General features: G+C 45.7%; 1 long non-coding RNA gene across 1 annotated transcript in view; it reads right to left on the reverse strand.

Annotated features, from left to right (window-relative positions):
* Positions 1 to 289: 289 nt before the first annotated feature.
* LOC143839074 (uncharacterized) overlaps positions 290 to 19,304 on the reverse strand; it is a 31,826-nt gene continuing 12,811 nt past the window's right edge. Inside the window, exons 2-3 of the long non-coding RNA XR_013231585.1 lie at positions 10,736 to 11,337; positions 290 to 465 (exon numbers count right to left, since the gene is read on the reverse strand). This is a non-coding gene — a long non-coding RNA (uncharacterized LOC143839074). The remainder of the gene's footprint in view (positions 466 to 10,735; positions 11,338 to 19,304) is intronic.

Genomic DNA, 19,304 nt, shown 5'->3' on the forward strand with positions numbered 1-19,304 from the left:
AGCTGCCACGGACAGTATTTGTCCACTATATGGTAGTATTGTATCATAAATGAATTTATCTCAGTGGCAGCCTGCCAATGAATAGCAAGGTATCTTGTCTTTACATTCCAAAATAAGGATCAGCAACTTTTCCAAGGGTAGTTTTCACGGTCTCTAAAATTACTTTACTGTATTTTAACTTTGTTAATGAGAATAATTATCCTTCCAAATATTTGAATATTTTAGCAAAAGACAACTTCTCTTTTAAAGTTAATATACAAGAAAAATAATGGTCTTCCTCTCACCTTCTATCACTTTTTCAAGCAGAGGCTGATGTTTAACTTTCTGTGTCTTAAAGTAAGCTCAGGTGGTTGGAGAAGTAATTTCAAAGTCCTTTAAATGTCTGATCTTCATAGGAGAAAAGATATTGGGTTTTCCAGCTGTACCAGCCACAAACACATAGGATTGCATCCTGCAGTCATCATCCTGAGTGGGTGGAGCAAGTATAACTCTGTTTAGGATTGCACAATAACCTAATAAGAAATCTAAGTTGCACTCTAATAAAGATTTATCTAGTAAGGACTCCATCCAGTATTGTTACTGCACTAAAACAGTACCCCTCTCCCATGGATGTACAGTTTGACGTTTATAAAATACATATATAAAAACACACACAGTCTGCTACAATCAACCACATTAAGATACAGTATAAATAGAATCAAAATAGATCATTTCAGAAGTGTGCGTAGGATAGGAAATTGATTTAATAAGACAAATCCAGATGTGTTCAGCAAATCACCCAAACCATTAAGTATTTTAAGTGACATTTAATGGTCCAGGGTTGATCCAAGCATGAGTTTGGGCAGGTAGTTGTGAATTTCCTCCATTCTACAGGGGTTGGATGAGGTCTCTTCCAACTATATGATTTTTTGAGTTCTTTGAACACTGCAGGAACTTCAGAACTGTTTAGGTGGTTTGAGGGAGTTGGAAAAGTGAAAAGATTTCCCAGAAAATCCAGGGTGTTTCTGCACAAGGACCAATGTTGCCAATTGGTCCCACAAAGCGAAAATGCTATTTTTAAAAGTGCAAACTCGGTGTTGCGCATACCTGCTTTTTTAGTGGAATCCAGTAGCGTTTCATTCGTCTCCCACAGGTTTCCGGTCTCGCAAAAATCACTAGTCTGGAAGCGATTTTTTCTGTGCTTTGTCCCGCCCCTGGCCGTCAATCAAATGAACAGCCAATGGGTGGTTGTTGACTAGCAGGTGGCGACTACTCCAGCAATGACACGACTCCATGTTTGGCAAATAACTTGGCCGCAGCCGTTTATTGAACAAACAACCCCAACGGAGGGTTGGCCTTATGCTGGCAAGGGAGCCTGACCCCGTCAGCCGTCCGGCTGCAACCTCGGATCGCGGCGCTCAGGCTCCACTCCTCACTCCCAGCCGGGAGGATGGGACGCCTTTCGCCGCGGAACTCAAGGAAGCAGCAGCACGGGATCCAAAGAGCGTCCGCCTCCATTGGTACCCGCTCGCCGCTTGGCTCCCCGGGCCCCTGGCCTCCCAGCCGGGTAGGCCGCGCCCGGGTCCTGGCCGGTCTCCTTACTGAGACCCCCACCTCAGGGAGTTCCACACACAGGTGGGCCTCCCTGCCAACAGGCTCCCTACCGAGCATAACCGTGGCTGCGACGACAGAAACGATGAAAAACTGGGAGGGTGGGAGGGTGTCTGTCCCCGGCGGCGGCTGGCGCGAAAGAGGGCTGGCGCCTGCGCTCTCGACCTTTATAAGGCCAAGCGGCCTGCCCCTCTCAGGCCACGTGGCCGCGCGGCCTGCTGACGCCGGGGGAGCCACGTCATTGCCGGGTGCCCCCGCATCGTCAACGGCGGCCGCGGCAATCCATGGCCGCTATTTGACTAGCAGGTGGCGACTACTCCAGCAATGACACGACTCCATGTTTGGCAAATAACTTGGCCGCAGCTGTTTATTGAGCAAACAACCCCAACGGAGGGTTGGCCTTATGCTGGCAAGGGAGCCTGACCCCGTCAGCCGTCCGGCTGCAACCTTGGACCGCGGTGCTCAGGCTCCACTCCTCACTCCCAGCCGGGAGGATGGGACGCCTTTCGCCGCGGAACTCAGGGAAGCGGCAGCACGGGATCCAAAGGGCGTCCGCCTCCATTGGTACCCGCTCGCCGCTTGGCTCCCCGGGCCCCTGGCCTCCCAGCCGGGTAGGCCACGCCCGGGTCCTGGCCGGTCTCCTTACTGAGACCCCCACCTCAGGGAGTTCCACACACAGGTGGGCCTCCCTTCCAACAGGCTCCCTACCGAGCATAACCGCCACAGGACAGGCGGTCTTATGCCTGTTCCCGCCAACCCTCAACGAAACTCCTGCACAACCCCTCCCTCACTGCGGTCAACCACAGCTCACAGCCCTGATCGGACAAGTGGACCCGATCGGACAGATATAGGGACGGGGCGCGAAAGGAAATCTCCGGGTGAGGAACCACGCCGCCTCCCAAAGCCAGCACCGTCTTCTTAGCTGCTTTGTTGACCTTCTGCTTGGCCCAATTCACCCGATCATGACGAACTGCCGCCCGCCACGTCAGTCTGTCCAGCAACTCGGACCACAGCAGCCGGGACTTCGGGAGGCATTGTCTCAGGACTGACAAATCCTCAGCAATACGCGCACTGAGCTGCCAGCCCGTCATCGCGGGTAGGTCATTCTCGCCGAGATGGATGACCAAGACGTCTGGGGCCCCGGCCCGGTGAACCTCGTCCGCCACAAGTGGCAGCAAGGAATCCCACTTGAGCCCCCGTCTCATCCACCAGGCGATACGGCAGGTGTCTTCCAATCCGAGGTCCCGTCCCCAGCGGGTCGACGTTGCGTAGCGGCCTGCCCAGAATGGTATGCTGTGCCCGACTATGGCGACGGACGCTGCCGACGAAACACCTGAAAGAACCAGACGTTAGTCGACCTGCCCCGGGCGGATATAAACCTCATACGCCCGTGAGCGCCACCTCCCCAACCGCTGTATGTCCTGGCTGCTCTTGCCCGCCAGATACGCTTGCGTGACAGCACCGATCTGGAACGAGTGGGATCCATACATGGACGCCTGGTAGCCCCCAGCCGCAAGGCACCTTCAGAGGACAGCAACGAACTGGAACCACGAGAGGCAAGTTCCGTTCCGGTGAAGAAAAAGGGGGCCAGGGAGATGCCGACGGGCTGCGAGATACCCGGCCATGGTCCTCAACGGACAGTCCGGGGACCCCGGCACGGACGGGAGGAATACGTGCCGCCCCCTGCCCCTTTGGTCGGCCTTAGACTGGCGCAGAAAACACTGCATGCCGTCCTCGTGTAAGCAGACGTCCGTGGCTCGCAGACCTGTGAAGGAGGCGGGTGCCCGGGAATGGGCTGCTAATTCGCCCACCCTGAACGCCCCATGGAATGCCGTGCAGAATGCCGCTTTGAACATGCGCGCTTCGTAACTGGAGCTGCACGCCCCCGGGAGGCCGTCCAATATGCAAACCAAAACCTGCTGCGTGATGGGGCGGCGATCATCGGGCTTGGGCAGGGCCTGCCTCCCCCATCCCTTCACGGCCTGCCGTGCCAGGAACGACTGATTGACCAGATCCTGTTAGGTGGAATAACGTATCGCACCCAGGAGTTTGTCGTTTTTCCTTTTGTTTGATGTCTCCAATGTTTGTTGCACTGAGCTTTAAGCAACCTTTTCATTGGGTTCATTGCCAAGATGATAGCTGTGCATGGCCAAGGTTTTTCTGTTCTGGAGTTTGAGTGGTCCTTCTCTCTCTGCTGGCAAGGTGATTGAGTGTAGTGGGTCATGGATTTGGCTTAAGCCTAGACTATTGAGGAGTGTTGTTGGGTATAGAAGACAGTGTGCCTGTCTGTGGGTCAAGGGGTCCTGCCATACTTAACAATTCTGGAAGTCTATGAAAAGGCCTTCTCTTTGTTACATGGTTCCAGAGTGATCCCTTTTCACTCACACCATTGGTATGGTAACTGCAGACAATCCACTATGGGTGTTCAGTCAAGGTCACAGATCTGAATCACCACATCCTTGCTATATCAGCAGAAAGCTAGAGCCTGGGTATTACAGCCTGGGTGGGGTCACAACATTGCTTGTGGGGAGTATGGTGGGTTTCCATTTGTTCCAAGACTCTAGAGCCATTCCCTTTCATTCATATCACTGGCAAGGTGATTGCAAGGCATGGCCAGCATTCCAAGACACGTAGTTTGCAGGTTTTCCTTTCTGTCACACTATGTTCAATGGCTCTACAGTCATCCCCTCTCACTCAGCTCACTGGTAAGATGATAGCTGTGCATGGTCACTGGCCAACCCACACCATTCCAGTCTTTTTTATGATCTTTTTTCCCTACACATAGCCAGTTCAAGGGTTTTCTGTGCAGCAGTCATGGCACATACTGCCACTGAAATTACATGGATCACAATCCTCCCTCTCCAGTCCCCCCCCCCCATCTCAAGCATGTGCAGCAAAGCAGCTCCATTTTCCCAGGTCCTGAAAAGTGTCTCCTTTCTGTGCATACTCAATGCAACTAAAAAACAGTAAGGACTAACAGCTACTTTGAAATTTTCCTCCCTATGGATTGTTGGCAAAGGTGACTGGAAGTGCTCTGTTTACCCCCTTTCCACAATCCCATGAAAAGGAAGGATACTGTTGCAGGAAACAAGCAGAATTAGAAGACCACAGGTGTACACTCATGGTGTACATTCTCTTTATGCATTTCTCTTGCCTCATTGGAAGAATACCATGGCCTGGTATCAAGGAATAATAGAGAGAGTGAATACTCTTGCTGGCTTCCTAAGTACCTGAACTTGAAACCACATGGATTTGGTGGGAGGGTTGTTCATTTCACCATGAATCTTGGATTCCCAATATCATTTTGGGAACCCAGTGTAATGAACAGAGACAGCCATTTTCATCTATATTTTTGGCTTTGGATTTCTGGTGTCTCCATCTAGCTCACTGCTCCTAACTATGCTATGGCATGATTCAAGATCCCTAGAAATGACAAGTAACAGAAGAATGTAAAACTAGCCACAGATTTCTCTACTCACCCCTCCCCAATCCTAAATCGATAACACCAGGGGACAAATTGTTATACCAACACTCCAGCATGTTCTCTGTCTTCTTTATAGACAAAATTCAAGTCCTGCCTTGCACCAGCATTCTTTATATCACATTTCCCATTAAGATCTGTAAAGTCCACTGCAAAGAACCTTTTGGTGGTAATATTTCCATGTCAAGTGCAAACCGCAAGGGCAGGGAGGCATTTTGTTTTTCAATCATTTTTTTCAATTTATCAACAGTCATGTTGATTAAATTCCCTCCAGAGTTCTATCACAACCAAAAGCTATGCGGATCTTCTGGAAATGATGCATGACCCTGTTCATTCCATCGTCAGGGCTGAGATCTTTGTGACAATAGTTAACTTTTTTTTAAGGGAATCGCAGTTATACGAAATTGATTTAATTGATATCATTGAAAATGTCTTCCTCTGTTCTCAGCCTTCAGGCCTGAAGTATAAGTAAATAGTGCCAAAGGTTTAGCTTCCAAACTTATGAGTTTGTTTAGTTTTGCTCCTACTACCCTATGTTGTAGAAGCAGTAATATCATTTGGTTTAGGTACATAAAGCCAGGATATTATTGGAATTCTAATAGTGCTTCTCACTGTCTGGATAGCAGTTCACCTGCAATAATGAAAGTCAGTCTTTTTACCAACACTATAATAGCCTGAACATAATGTGAGGCATACATTCTACAAAATCATTATTTCATTATTCTCTTTAACCTTCTCCCCCTCACACTGGTAGTTTACTTGCCATAAAACAGTGATAGCAGTGGTAGGTAGAACAGTTAGGTGACTATATTTATTGAATGTCATGTCTTGCAACTGTTTTGCTGTTGTTGTTGTCTTTGTTTTTCAGGCTACTAGGAAGATGTCACCAAACATGTCTAGTCAGTTGGCACTTGGTTTATGAATAATATTATGTAGTTAGAAATGGTTTCTTATGTCTCCATAAGTACCAATGGTCTAACTTATGTCTCCTGTTTGCATTCAGTTGTATAAATATTTATTCATATGTATAAATGTTTTAAATGTAAGGCATGTGTATATTTTCCTGTAATCATTTTAAGCACTTAAGGTTTGCATGAAATTTTCATATTAAGAAAAGTTGGTTCTTATATGCCACTTTTCTGTACCAGAAGGAGTCTCAAAGTGGCTTACAATCCCCTTCCCTTTCCTCTCCCCACAATAGACACCCTGTGAGGTAGCTGAGTCTGAGAGAGCCCTGATATTACGGCTCCATCAGAACAGCTTTACCAGCGCTGAGGCAAGTCCAACGTCACCCAGCTAGCTGCATGTGGGAGGGGGGGGGGGAAATCAAACTGGGCTTGCAGATTAGAAGCCACCACTCTTAACCACTATACCAAATCCAAATCACCCATGCCTAGTTGTGAGTACATAGCTGCTGCCAGCAGAAACAGCTCCCTGCCCTCTTCTAAGTGACACCTTTTCAAATACTTAAAGATAGCAACGATGTCCTCACTCCCTCAGCCCCCTCTTTCCTGGACGGAATATTTGCAAGTCACAGAATCATAGAGCTGGAAGGCACCTCCAGGGTCTTCAGCCCCTGCAATATGCAGGAAATTCACAACTACCTGCTCACCCATGGTAACCCCAATTCCATGTCCAGATGATGTCCCCCCCCAGCCCCCCCCCCTGAATCTCTGGTCAGTCTGGTCTGGAGGAAATCTGCCTTCTGAACCCAAAGTGATCAGCATTTCCCTGAAAGGGCCACAATAGCCAAGCTCAGACACAATCACTTCTGCCCACCCACTTACTATCTGCCTAAGTACATGGAATGAGCATTTCTATCAGTTGGCTATCTGCATTAAAACATCCAAAGCTACCGCCTCCTGAGGAAGCCTGTTCCGCTGAGGAAACACTCTGTCAGGAACTTCTTCCAGAGGTTAAGCCCAAAATTCTTTTGAATTAATTTCATTCCATTGGTTCTGGTCTGACCTTCTGAAGCAGCAGGAAACAACTCTTCACTGTCCTTTGTGTGACAATCCTTCAAGTACTTGAAGATGGCTACCATATCAGCTCTTAGTTGTCTTCTCTCCAGGGTAAACAGACCAAGCTTCCTCAACCTTTCCACATATGCCTTCATCTCCAAATCCCTCCTCTGGATGCACTCTACATCCCTTTTCAATTGTGGTGCCCAAAACAGAACACAGTAACTGAGGTCTAACCAGAGCAGAGTAAAGTGGTACCATCACCTCACACAATCCAGCTATCAAGTTCATCCTGTATCCTGATTCTGTCTTCTGCTGTGTTTGCTATCCCTTTTATAGTGATTGGCTGGGTTATGGGATCTTGCTCTCCTGGACCCATTATGCACGGGGGGAATAACGCACATTCGGGGTGGAATGGCAGTGACTAAAATCACCGATAATGCACGGAGCCGGCTGCAACTGGCCGCAGCTTCAGTGCATGCCGCCAAAAAAGCCGCATCAGCGAAACGCGGAAGAAAGCGTAGCTTCTGGGTGAATGGGGCGCAACCAGAAGCGGCACTGGGATTGCCGCATGCATAATCGGTTACTCTGGGTTTTGCCGCCGTCGCACCCCCTCCCATGCTTCGCGTCTTCCCCCTCCGCATTTTCCATGTGACCCGAAATCGCTGTTTCGGCGGCCGTGCATAATGGGCCCTGGTCATGATGGTACATCACTTCGGGCCAGTCATGTTGATTGTCAACAAGTCCATGGAATGCCCCCAGCCATTGATCAAGGCTTGCAGCATTGGCTTATCAACCACACTGACATTGGAGGATGCTTTTTCCCACTAAGAGCCAGTAAGTGCTATTACCCTATTCCCTATAATCATCATTTATACATAAGGCAGGAATACCAACTGAATATAATACATACTGCTTAGCAGGTACTCTATTTCTGGGTGAGGGATGATATTTAATAATGGGGATTTTTATGTATGACGATAAAAAGAGGGCTGAACTGCTAAACTTCTATTTTTCCTCAGTCTTCTCTTGTGAGAGAAACAGTCCTCAATGTGGCAAAAATGTAACACAACAGGGGGGATGGGAATGGTGGCCTAGGATCACTATGGGCAGTCCACAAATACCTAGTTTCTTTAAATGACACAAAGTCTTCTGGGCAAGATGAATTGCATCCAAGGGTACTAAAAGAATTTGCAGATGTAATCTCTGAACCTCTGTCCATTCTTTTTGACACTTCTTGGAGAACAGGTGAGGTGCCAGATGATTGGAAGTGGACAAATGTTGTCCCCATCTTCAAGAAAGGGAAAGGGAGGAGCCTTTTTAAAGTATTTAAAAGGGTGCCATATGGAGGATGGAGCAGAATTGTTCTCTCTTGCCCCGGAGGGACAGACCGGAACCAGTGGGACGAAATTAATTCAAAAGAAATTCCGGCTAAATGTTTGGAAGAAGTTCCTGACAGTTAGAGTGGTTTCTCAGTGGAACAGGTTCCTTGGGAGGTGGTGGGTTCTCCATCTTTGGAAATTCTTAAACAGAGGCTGGATAACCATCTGACGGAAAGGCTGTTTCTGTGACGATTCAAGGGGGTGGCAGGTTACAGTGGATGAGCAATAGGGTTGTGAGTGTCCTGCATAGTGCAGGGGGTTGGACTAGTTGTTCTAGTTGGTGTGTTGTTGTTATTGTTATACTGTTATACTGATTTTGATAGTGTTCTATGCAAATGTTCCAAAATGTTTTATGTAAACTGTCCAGAGCCATAGGGAAGGGCGGTATAAAAATCCAAATTAAACAACAACAACAACAACAATAATAATAAATGACACAAGAGATCCCTTCCAACTCTATGATTCTGTGGTTCTATGATTCTATGACTAGATAAAGTATGCCCTACTTAGTTGCCAGTTGCAGCTCGGATCAAGTTCAAGGTTCTGGTATTGACCATTAAGGCTCTTCGTGGTCTGGGACCCACATATCTGAGGGATTGCCTGTCACCCTATGCCACCCGCAGGGCTTTACGTGCTGCAGGTACCAACTGGTTGGTCATTCCCAGCCCCATAGAAGCTCACCTGGCCTCGACCAGGGCCAGGGCTTCTTAATCCTGGCCCCTACCTGGTGGAATGAGCTCCTGGAACAGCTGCGGCCCCAGTGGGAGCTTTTGGCATTCCTCAGGGCCTATAAGATGGAACTCTTCTGCCATGTCTAAGGATGAGGCCAGTGCAGGGAGAAGATCAGATAGGCCCCCTAAGGAAGGTATGCCCTCATCATTGGGAACATCATCATTGGTGGCCAGCTGTTGTACTCACACATCATCTCCACCGGTGGTCGTTCCATTATAGGGGAGGGCTTATTTGTATTACTGTTGTACTACTGTCTTTTTGTATTAGTGTTCATTTTAATTGGGTTTTAATGGGGATTTTTATGTATGGGGCTTTTTATTGTGTAACCCTCCACAAGCCGGCTTGCTGGGAGTGTCAGGAAAGAATGATGATAGTGGTGGTAGTGGTGGTGGTGATGGCAGAGGAGGCGGACGAGTGAGAATGTAAAAAATATTTTCAAGTTACCCTTTTGCCATAAATGTGTTTGAAGGTGTTGTTCAGACATGAGCTCATCATTCAGCCCATTCTGTTAGTGCTCAACAGCTGCTTACCTACTAATCCGGTGCATGCTGGATTTTTGCAAAATCAATTGGCAACCATAGCACCCATTGGGAATACTTAAATAAACCCTGAAAGGTATGATTTTCTTAAAATACAAGATTGATATAAGGTGTTTTGTGACTGATCTAATTGTCTATTCAAATAATTACCTACTAAGCAGATCAGGTGAACTGCAAGGATGTGAGGGGAGGAGGAGGAGAGTAGAACTAATCAGGCTATATGAAAATGCTCATGCATGAAAAGCCAATTACTGCATGGATAGGAAGGAATAAAGTGAAGCACACTGCAAAGAACCACATACAGGTCAACAAACAGTCAAACTGGTCATAAAATAACTAGCTCCCTGTTAACAGTCAGCAAATGGGATATGAGCCAAGATGGCGGCTGTTCAAACCTCTCTAGTTTTGATGTGTATGAAATGACATACTGCTGTATGTTCCTCGGAGGAAAGTTGAAGATCAACGTGGACCATCAAGTTTCCTTTTCTATAGCAGACAGAAATTTATTGTAATAACAAAAGAATCTTGTAAAAAATAGCAAACAGAGCAATAACAAAGTAATATTGTATTTGGATGGGAAACCACTAAGGAAGTTCAGGTTGTTACATAGAGGCAGTCCTCTTCTGAATATCTCTTGCTCTGAAAATCATACAGAGCTGTCATAAGTTGGCTGTGTCTTGGCAGCACTTTCTATCACCACCAGTAACAGTGTGCCTTTGGGTTCAGTTTTTTATCTCAAAAAATGGAGCTACCAAGTTTCAGCTGTTAATGCTTGCCAAAGCTCATATTTCTTCTCTTTTTCATCACATAGCAGACCTTTATATGATATACCTCTGTTCCCTGCCACCCGGAGTGGTTTATAGTTAAACTTTTATTGTATTGGCCATTGGCCGTCACAATCATATGGAAACAGGATCGCCAGGGCCTATTCTGCATCTCTTGATTTTTCCGCTTTTATTCTTGCCGATCTCCGCCCAATTCGAGCTCGGGCATTATGAGTGATCTGCAACAAACATTATTTCCGAAACGAAACAGCTTTAACATACTTACGTCATCTGCAACACGTTAGTTTAAATTGATTCCTGACGTTCTGACGTACTTCCCACCAGAGTGCGCCTGGATATGTTTTATTTATTACCGTATTTGTACACTTTTCCATTTCTGTGCTGTCTCAAACAATCTAAGCTCTCAAAACAGAGCTGAACAGCGTATTTACCCATGAAACAATTATTCCCCTTTTCTTTTGACTCCGCGAGTTGACCAATCAGCAGGAGATAAACATGTTCAGTCAGCATTGGAAAGGTGGGGGGGGGGTTGTCGACCAATCAGCAAGAGAGAACCATGCAGTGTCAGCATTGGAAACGCGGGGGTTGGTTGACCAATCAGCAAAAGACAGTTCCGTAACGTCACCATTGGGGAGGAGTGGGGGGAGGAATGCCGGTTAATCCGAGTGCCGAGGACATCTACACGTGGATCCTTTGGTGCATCCGGCGCGAATTGGTGGATATTCCAGAAAATAAGCGCTCCCTGATATTCCGAGGCAAAGGTACGGTGAATGCGGGTCGAGGCATGACGGTTGCAGATGGAAAATTTCCATCGATGGAAATCAAACTGGAAATCGATTTCAGTGCAGACAGGAGGGCTGAATCGACCTGGGAGTGGAATAAAAGCTCCGTGCAGTTTACAGGAGTGGTTTAAGGCAGGAGTAGTCAACCTGTGGTCCTCCAGATGTCCATGGACTACAATTCCCATGAGACCCTGCCAGCGTTTGCTGGAAGGGACTCATAGGAATTGTAGTCCATGGACATCTGGAGGACCACAGGTTGACTACCCTTGGTTTAAGGATTTGCAGAGCCCTAGCAGTGTACATTTGCAGTGGGAGCAGCCAGAATGGGTTGAAGTGGTGCCCCACAGTGGAAAAGGCTGTCACTCCAAGTGTCTTTAAATAAGGAAAAGGAGGGAGGAGAGAGGCTATACCCTTGATCCATGTAGGGCTGCTGAAAGCACAGGTTACATAGCACATGCATAGCACCTTCAAAGACAGTGGTCCTGTGGCTGGGCAGGAAAGGTCCAAGCAAGGAAGCATGTCTACCCAACCTGGATGGAGTATGGCTATCAATGGCCCTATCCACCAGGAAACTGGGGGTGATTCTTGATGCCTCTCTCTCTATGGAGGCTCAGATCACAACAGTAGCGTGGCTGGTATTTTACCACCTTCATCAAGCCAAACTACTAGCACCCCACTTGGCCCCCGAACACCTAGCCACAGTGATCCATGTGACAGTCACCTCTAGATTTGACTTCTGCAACTCACTCTATGCCTGCCTGCTCTTATCCTTGATCCGGAAACTATAACTGATCCAGAACGCAGCTGCCAGGGTCCTCACAGCAACACCTCAGAGGTCCCGCATCCAGCCCATCCTCCAGCAGCTGCACTGGCTTCTGATTGAATTCTGGATCAGGCTTAAGATTTTGGTTATCACCTTTAAGGCCACACACAGTCTGAGCCCAGTGTGCCTGAGGGATCGCCTCTCTGCCTACACTCCCCAAAGAGCCTTACACTCCACCACTTCCAACTTCCTGGTGATCCCTGGCCCCAAGGAAGCCCACTTGACCTCAACAAGGGCCAGAGCTTTTTCTTTCCTGGCCTTCACCTGGTGGAACGAGCTCCCAGAGGAGATCAGGGTCCTGATAGAACTTGAACAGTTCTGCAGGGCCTGCAAAAGAGAGGTTCTCTGCCAGGCATTAGGTTGAGGTTGACCAGAACCACTGCTTCCAATCAGCCTCCGAAGCCTCCCTCCTACAACCATCACTGCAAACTCACCCACCCCATTGGGCTATCAATAAGAGTTAACTTATTGTTCTCCCCAATGTTCTATTGTTCATAATGTTGTTATTATTATTACCGTATTATTATAAACTGAGTTATTTGTACTGTTTCTGTTTTATTTATGCCACCCTGAGCCTTTGGGATGGTGGGAAATAAATAAATAAATATGTGCTACTGGCCCTGTCTGTCACATAGCTGTATAGTTTGTGTGGGGAACTGAAAGCAGGGGATAAAGGGACTAGGAGTTCCTTTAAATCCCTGCTACCTATCCACCCATGAACCACCCCAAACTTTTTACAAGTTCCTGAAAGTTTGTGATGGTAGATCTATCATGTATGTTGGTTTGTGAACAAAGAACAGGGAAAATTTCATGATGAATTTTGCTTTGTAGTTCAGTTCATGCCCATCCCTAAGTAACACTTCTGAAAGCAAAAGCTAGAAGGGGTGGCATCATAGCTCCTACAGGCACCATTTTGATGAGAATCTAAACTAAAACTAACTAATTTTAATATATAGCACTAAGTTCTCTTCCATTTGATTTTAAATTCACTCTGAAACTTGCAAAAGAGACCAGATCATATCAACAAACTTTAATCAAGCTGTACCAATTTACTAGATTTCAATCTTCTAATCGAGTTTAGAGTTAGCCTTATCATTCCTCTACAAATTGCATAATTGTTTTAAGGAATAGGTAAAAAACAAGGTAGCCAGTGAGATAGATGATAATGTCGTAGGTTTAAAAATCCAGATGGTATTCCCTAGCTATGTTATCAAGTTGTGTAGTAAGTTTTTAATGGAGCAAATATTGATGCTGCCCAAATTAAGCTTTGTTTGGATGACATCCAGCTCCCTCGAGTTCTAGTTACGGAGTCCATAGCTCTAGTAGATAAGATTTTGCAAGATGAGGTTAAACAGGCAATTGCCTCTTAAATTATCGATGATCCCTTGGGAAAGGTGGCTCATGGCAGAATGTTATGAAAATGTAATGAGATCTGAAGAAATGATTACAAGTGTGTAATCATATGTAATGCATTTTTTTTCAAAATCATGTAAATGATGCTTCATATTAGTCTTCAATGCAGGAGGGACCTTTGGGGGCAATTAACATACTGGCAGCATAAATATAACAGAATTGTGACAAATATTGTCGTTAAAAATAGGAGCAACCTAGTGGCAACTCGCAGAAATACAAGCCTACATGTTAAAGCAGAAACAGGTTTCTCAGTTAATAAACCATGCTCAAAAATAATGAGGACAGAAAAGGCTTTTTGCGGGTTGATTCTCCTGTAAAGAAAAAAAAAGTATCGGGAGTATCTTATTGATTATGTTTCTGTCTAGCTTCAGACTTATATTTTTTATAGTTATTGTTTTGTTGAATTCTGCCTCCTCCATATGTAGAGAGGATTGTTCTAGGGCAGGAGTTATAGCTCAATACTCAAACATGTGATTTGCATACAAAAAGTCCCTGGTTCAATTCCAGCTTATCAAAAAACCTAGAAGATGTTGGGAAAGACCTTTTCTCTTGGAGATCCCAGGGAACTGCTGCCTCTGAGGACAAATGGACCAATGGAAGCCGACTCTCACACGATAGTAGCCAAAAATTAATCTACTAGCAATTATACCTCAGGATTCCATACATCCACTATCACCATATACAGCATGATCATCCCAGCTATCCCTTTATATACTTTTAATGGGAAGTGACAGCATTAAATGTATGTACATATAATCTACATAGTCACATATATCATCGGTCAAATGTTATCTAACTGGGTACATTAATGAACATCCTAGCATATACAATAACTGCGATTGTCAGGTTATGTTCAAGAATTCAGCTCAGGCCTAAATGATATTGTACAAGCAAATATAGACAAAAGGGACAGCTTGTAGTGTATACAACCAAAAAGAAAGAAAAACCTATCCCAAAGCTAATAGCAATGTCTGTGAACTTTATACAGAATAAAGAAAATAAAATAAAAGGTCTATTCTTTCTGTATGGCTTTATCGCAGGATCCAACCAAAATTGATTTCTAGGGCCGTTCCACATTCGTCCAAAATAGCACAATGGTTACTAATTGAAATCGCTACAGTTTTGCCGTTATGCACAATGTCGTTGACAATCTGCAACACTCCTGAAACCGATCCGCAAAAAGCGCTTCATTGTAGCGCTTTCAGGGAAATCCCAAAAAGTGGATTCACCCTCCGGAAAGCGCTACACTCCTGCAACCAGTCTGCAACACTAGCAGGAAAGTTCTGTGCATTACCATTGTTGCGGTTTCTGCAAAGTCCCTCCCCCTGGCTCTCTCCTCTGATCTTCCGGTGAAGCGATCGCCATTTTTTTTTTCTCTGAGCGAGCGGAGATCAACGCACCAGCAAGCCTTCGTTTACCCAGTGAGGCTTCCCCGGCTGCAGTCCCTCTGTTTAAAGTCACCAAACACAAGCAACATAGAAGCCCGTTTGTTGGTTTATTTTCCCTTTATTTTTCACACTGTTTTCGGCCAAAAATCGCACCCGTGAGGGGGGGGTTTCACTCAGGGGGAGCGTAGCAACGATGAAACGGCAGCTCAAACACCACCTGCCAGCTGGATGGGTCTCTCCGTTGCAACGAATCAACGCAGGTTCGTTGCAACAAGTGTATTTTTTTAACCTTCCTTAAAGGGAAAGGGGCTGTTTGGGAGCATGATAACAGCCGCCCATTGGCTGCTTGACGGCCAGGGGCGGGACGAGCTCGGCAATAGTGCTTCCTGGCTAGCGATTTTTGCCGAGACCGGAACCCTGTGGGAAACGATAGAAACGCAACTGGATTCCACTACAAAGGCAGGTATGCATAACGACGAATTCCACTATTTAAAATGGCGATTTTTCATTCCGCAAACAATTTGCAACATGGATCCCAGTGCGGAATGGCCCCTAGATATCTCCCATTTTCAAGCTAAATTTTCCTCAGTGGTTATTCCCCTCACTTGTAAATGAATTGGTACTTCAATACCTCTATGAAATGAAATTGTTTAAAGTATACCCCGGCCTTTGGCTCTGCAGTGTAGGGATGCTAGTAATGAAAATGCAATTGCGCCTTCTGATTGGGCCCTAACCTGGACAGGCCCCGCCCACTCTTCTCTCACTTAGCCCTTAACCAAATAAGATACTGCTCACCAAGTGGTTACAAATTAATAAAGGTTTCGTGTAACCAGGAGATAAATAAAAGGAGCCTAATCAATCCTTTCAAGAAAAATATATATTGATATATAGACTGAGACAATGGGATGAACTTTAAGCTATTTGCTAAAAAGAAAAAAAATCAAATTTGAAAGAAAAAAAAAGTTGGAATGCATTAATTTAGGGTATTTATATACCCCACCTCTCTTCTGGTAGCACTGTATTCAGTGCGAAAATGTGTGGCCAAGACTCACTGCAGCCAAGACGCACCACGGCCACTAGTTGACACTGCGGAGAGCTGGCTGGAGTCAGGCATGACTGCCCCAGTGACCCTTCATGGCATGAGATGCGCACGCAGATGTGTGCAGTGTCTAAGTGTGTAGGCAAGACCTGCAGCACTTATATAGATGCCATGTGCACGGGTCCCAGCCTTTTCACCTAGGATACCACAGAGCAGCTTCCCTCCCACCACCCAACCTATGTTGATGTGGAAAAAGCCTTGCTCTAGAGTTTGAGGTGGATGTTTCATGGTTAATATTTCATCACAGCTGTAGGTTTGCATGGGATGGATCCTGTTGGCAGGGAGTTCGGTGTACCTTAGACTCCCTGAGGTATGTAGCATCCATAAGAGATGGCATGTGAATGATTGTGGCTTACCCGGGTGGGAGGCCAGGGGCTCATTGCCAGGCAGCCTGGGGGCAGCCAAATGAGGTGGATGCCATTGGCTCCTCGACACAGGTTGCTTCCCTTAGGGCAGACTTTAGTAGGCAAGGGGATCTGCTCTCCCAGCTGAGAATGGTGCAGACCCCCAGGGTGCCTCTGGACTCTGCACGTTTTGGTGCCATCCACTGACTGCTAGGTCAGGCTCCCTCTCTGATGCTGCACCAACCCTCCTGTCGGGAGGTAATAAAGCTGTGGCCTTGTTTATACCAAACATTGGCATGGCATGTCTTATTCCAGCACAAAATGCCCTCCTACGAGTCAACAATAATCTATTAAACTCCATCATTAGAATAGATGAATTTGAGACCACTTCTATTAATTGAGGATTCCCTTTAGCAGCTGCTCTAAGAAAACTTGGCAAATCTTTAGCAGGATGTTCATATTTCCTGACCTTGGACACCAGTATGATTATAAACTAGGGGCAAAGCCTGTTGTATCCAAGAATATAATGGGCGCTAGATCTTGGCAGTGGGAAGAGGAAGGGGAGGAGATGTCCAGTCTGTAAGGGCATGCGGTTGAATGTGTGTGGGAGGTTGTGGTGGTGTGGTGGCAAATGAGGGCATGGGTGTGGAGATATGGGTGCCAAGAACCTGTGGTGTGGAATGATCATTGAGTATGGGAGAGGACTGATCTTTGGGAATTGTGGCATAGTAGTTACAGATGAGCTTTCCAGAGCCATTTCTTCAGATATGTAAAGGGAAAATCAGACTGGAGATTCTTCTTAGGGGAAGATTACATGGCAACCAGTTCCCCCCAGTTCTGCATCATTTCCCTTCTTGTGTGAATTAGGCCATAGACACCAAAATGCCCCTCTGTACTAATACACATGGGGTAGTCACAGTACACAGGTGTCCACCCTGTTCCTTCTTTTCCATTTTTTCACTGTTAATAACATGTTATGGGCCCACATGATTCTTTCATGGTTGTTCCTTAGAAGAAGAACGAATTTTTGTACCCTGTTGTTTACTACCCAAAGGAGTCTCAAAGCGGTTTACAAACACCTTTTCCATTCGTCTCCCCACAATAGTCAACCTGTGAGTTATGTGGGGCTGTGAGAGGTCTGAGAGAACTGGGAATGGGCTGCAGTGACCCAGTAGGCCTCAGGTGTCTCAAAGCATTTTCCAATCGTCTTCCCTTCCTCTCCCCATAGCAGACTCCTGATGAGGGAGGTGGGGTAGAGGGCATCACAGGGAAGCTGGCAACCCTAAGAGGAAGACTCTCTGTGCATATCAGTCTTGACCTTAGTAAGGTTTTTTTTATATATACTGATTTTTTATTTGCCAGGCCAAGGTTGGAAAAAGTCATGTCAGTTCCCATATGTCTCCAGCCATTTTGAAGAAGAAGAAGAGTTGGTTCTTATATGCCGCTTTTCCCTACCCAAAGGAGGCTCAAAGTGGCTTACAGTCGCCTTCCCATTCCTCTCCCTGGTCTGTCCTGGTGAGGGCCCAATCTGAAGGCGCTTCACTTTGTGATTTTCGATTGGCCCCTCCACTTGTCAGTCCGGGGCCAAGGGGCCAATGCGGGAGTTTTGATCACGGACACAGCCCACCCCAACACCCCTTACTGTTTTATTAAGAGGGAACAGATGATGAAGGAGGCTAATCTACAAAATTATTTATATTAAAATATGGCATTATTTATCTATTTACTTCATTTATACTCTGACTTCCTCCCTTATGGTGACTCAAAGCAATTTATATCATTCTCTGCTCCTCCACTTTACACTTACAACAACCCTGAGGTAAGACTGTGAGTATGTGATAAGACCCGGGGTCATGGGAGAGGGAGATTCTTTCAGATCCTAGTTAGATATTCTGATGACTAAACCATGCTGTAAAAGCCAAGCCTTGAAATACCATGATCCACAATGGAGGGGGAAAGAAGTGTTTCATTCTCTTCAAAAAACAATTGTTGATATCTCCCTAAAGATATATAATATTATATATAATATTATATATATATATATATATATATATATATATATATATATATATATATATATATATATATATATAATCTCCCTAAAGATATATGTCTTTTGTGATTTGCTTCATTTTTCTTCAGAAAATAAAAAATATCAGAATCTTGAAACATGAATTCAGTTTTATTGCGACACTGCTGACCTCAATTAAAAATTAACCAGGACGTCTGCTGATTAAACACACATGCAATCATTTCTTGGAGTTTAGAAGAAGAGTTGGTTTTTATACATCACTTTTCACTACCTGGTGGCTTATAGTCACCTTCCCTTTCCTCTTCCCACAACAGACACCCTGTGAGTGAGGTTAGAACAGCTTTATCAGTGCTGAGTTGAGCCCAAGGTCACCCAGCTGGCTGCATGTGGAGGAGGAGCAGGGAAAGACTCGCCAGATTAGAAGCAGCCGCTCCTAATCAATGTTCCTTAATAAATGTAAAGCAATGTTTTCACAACAGTTGCTGCTCCTGAAGTAGAGCATTTATATATTTCCTTTGTTGTGAGAATTGCAGCATGAACTTGTGACACTACCTGAAAGTGAAGGCAAAGAGGAAATGGCTGGGAAATGTCTCATGCTGCAATGTCTTGGGTTAGCCCCCAAGTGTCAACATTTGGAATACCTTAAATTTTCAGACAGGTAAGATACCAAAAATGCCCTTGACTAGTATTCTGACAGTTGTAGTTGCTAGTCATGTATTTTTAGAAATCTTACATGAAGAGCTTATTGAGTATAAGCAATGGGAGATGACTATTTTTGAGAACTAGTGTGTTATAGTGCCACAACTATCTGCTGATAAACACTGATCAAGCTCCAGGAAGGCCTGTAGCAGCAAAAGCTACAAAGAGTCTTACAGCACCTTGCAGGCTGACAGATTTATTGTGATATTAGCCTTCATGGGCCAGAGGCTGTCTGACTGACAGATGATAAAGCC

Source organism: Paroedura picta, chromosome 5 (genome assembly GCF_049243985.1).
Source record: "Paroedura picta isolate Pp20150507F chromosome 5, Ppicta_v3.0, whole genome shotgun sequence".
In the NCBI taxonomy this organism is placed as follows: Eukaryota; Metazoa; Chordata; class Lepidosauria; order Squamata; family Gekkonidae; genus Paroedura; species Paroedura picta.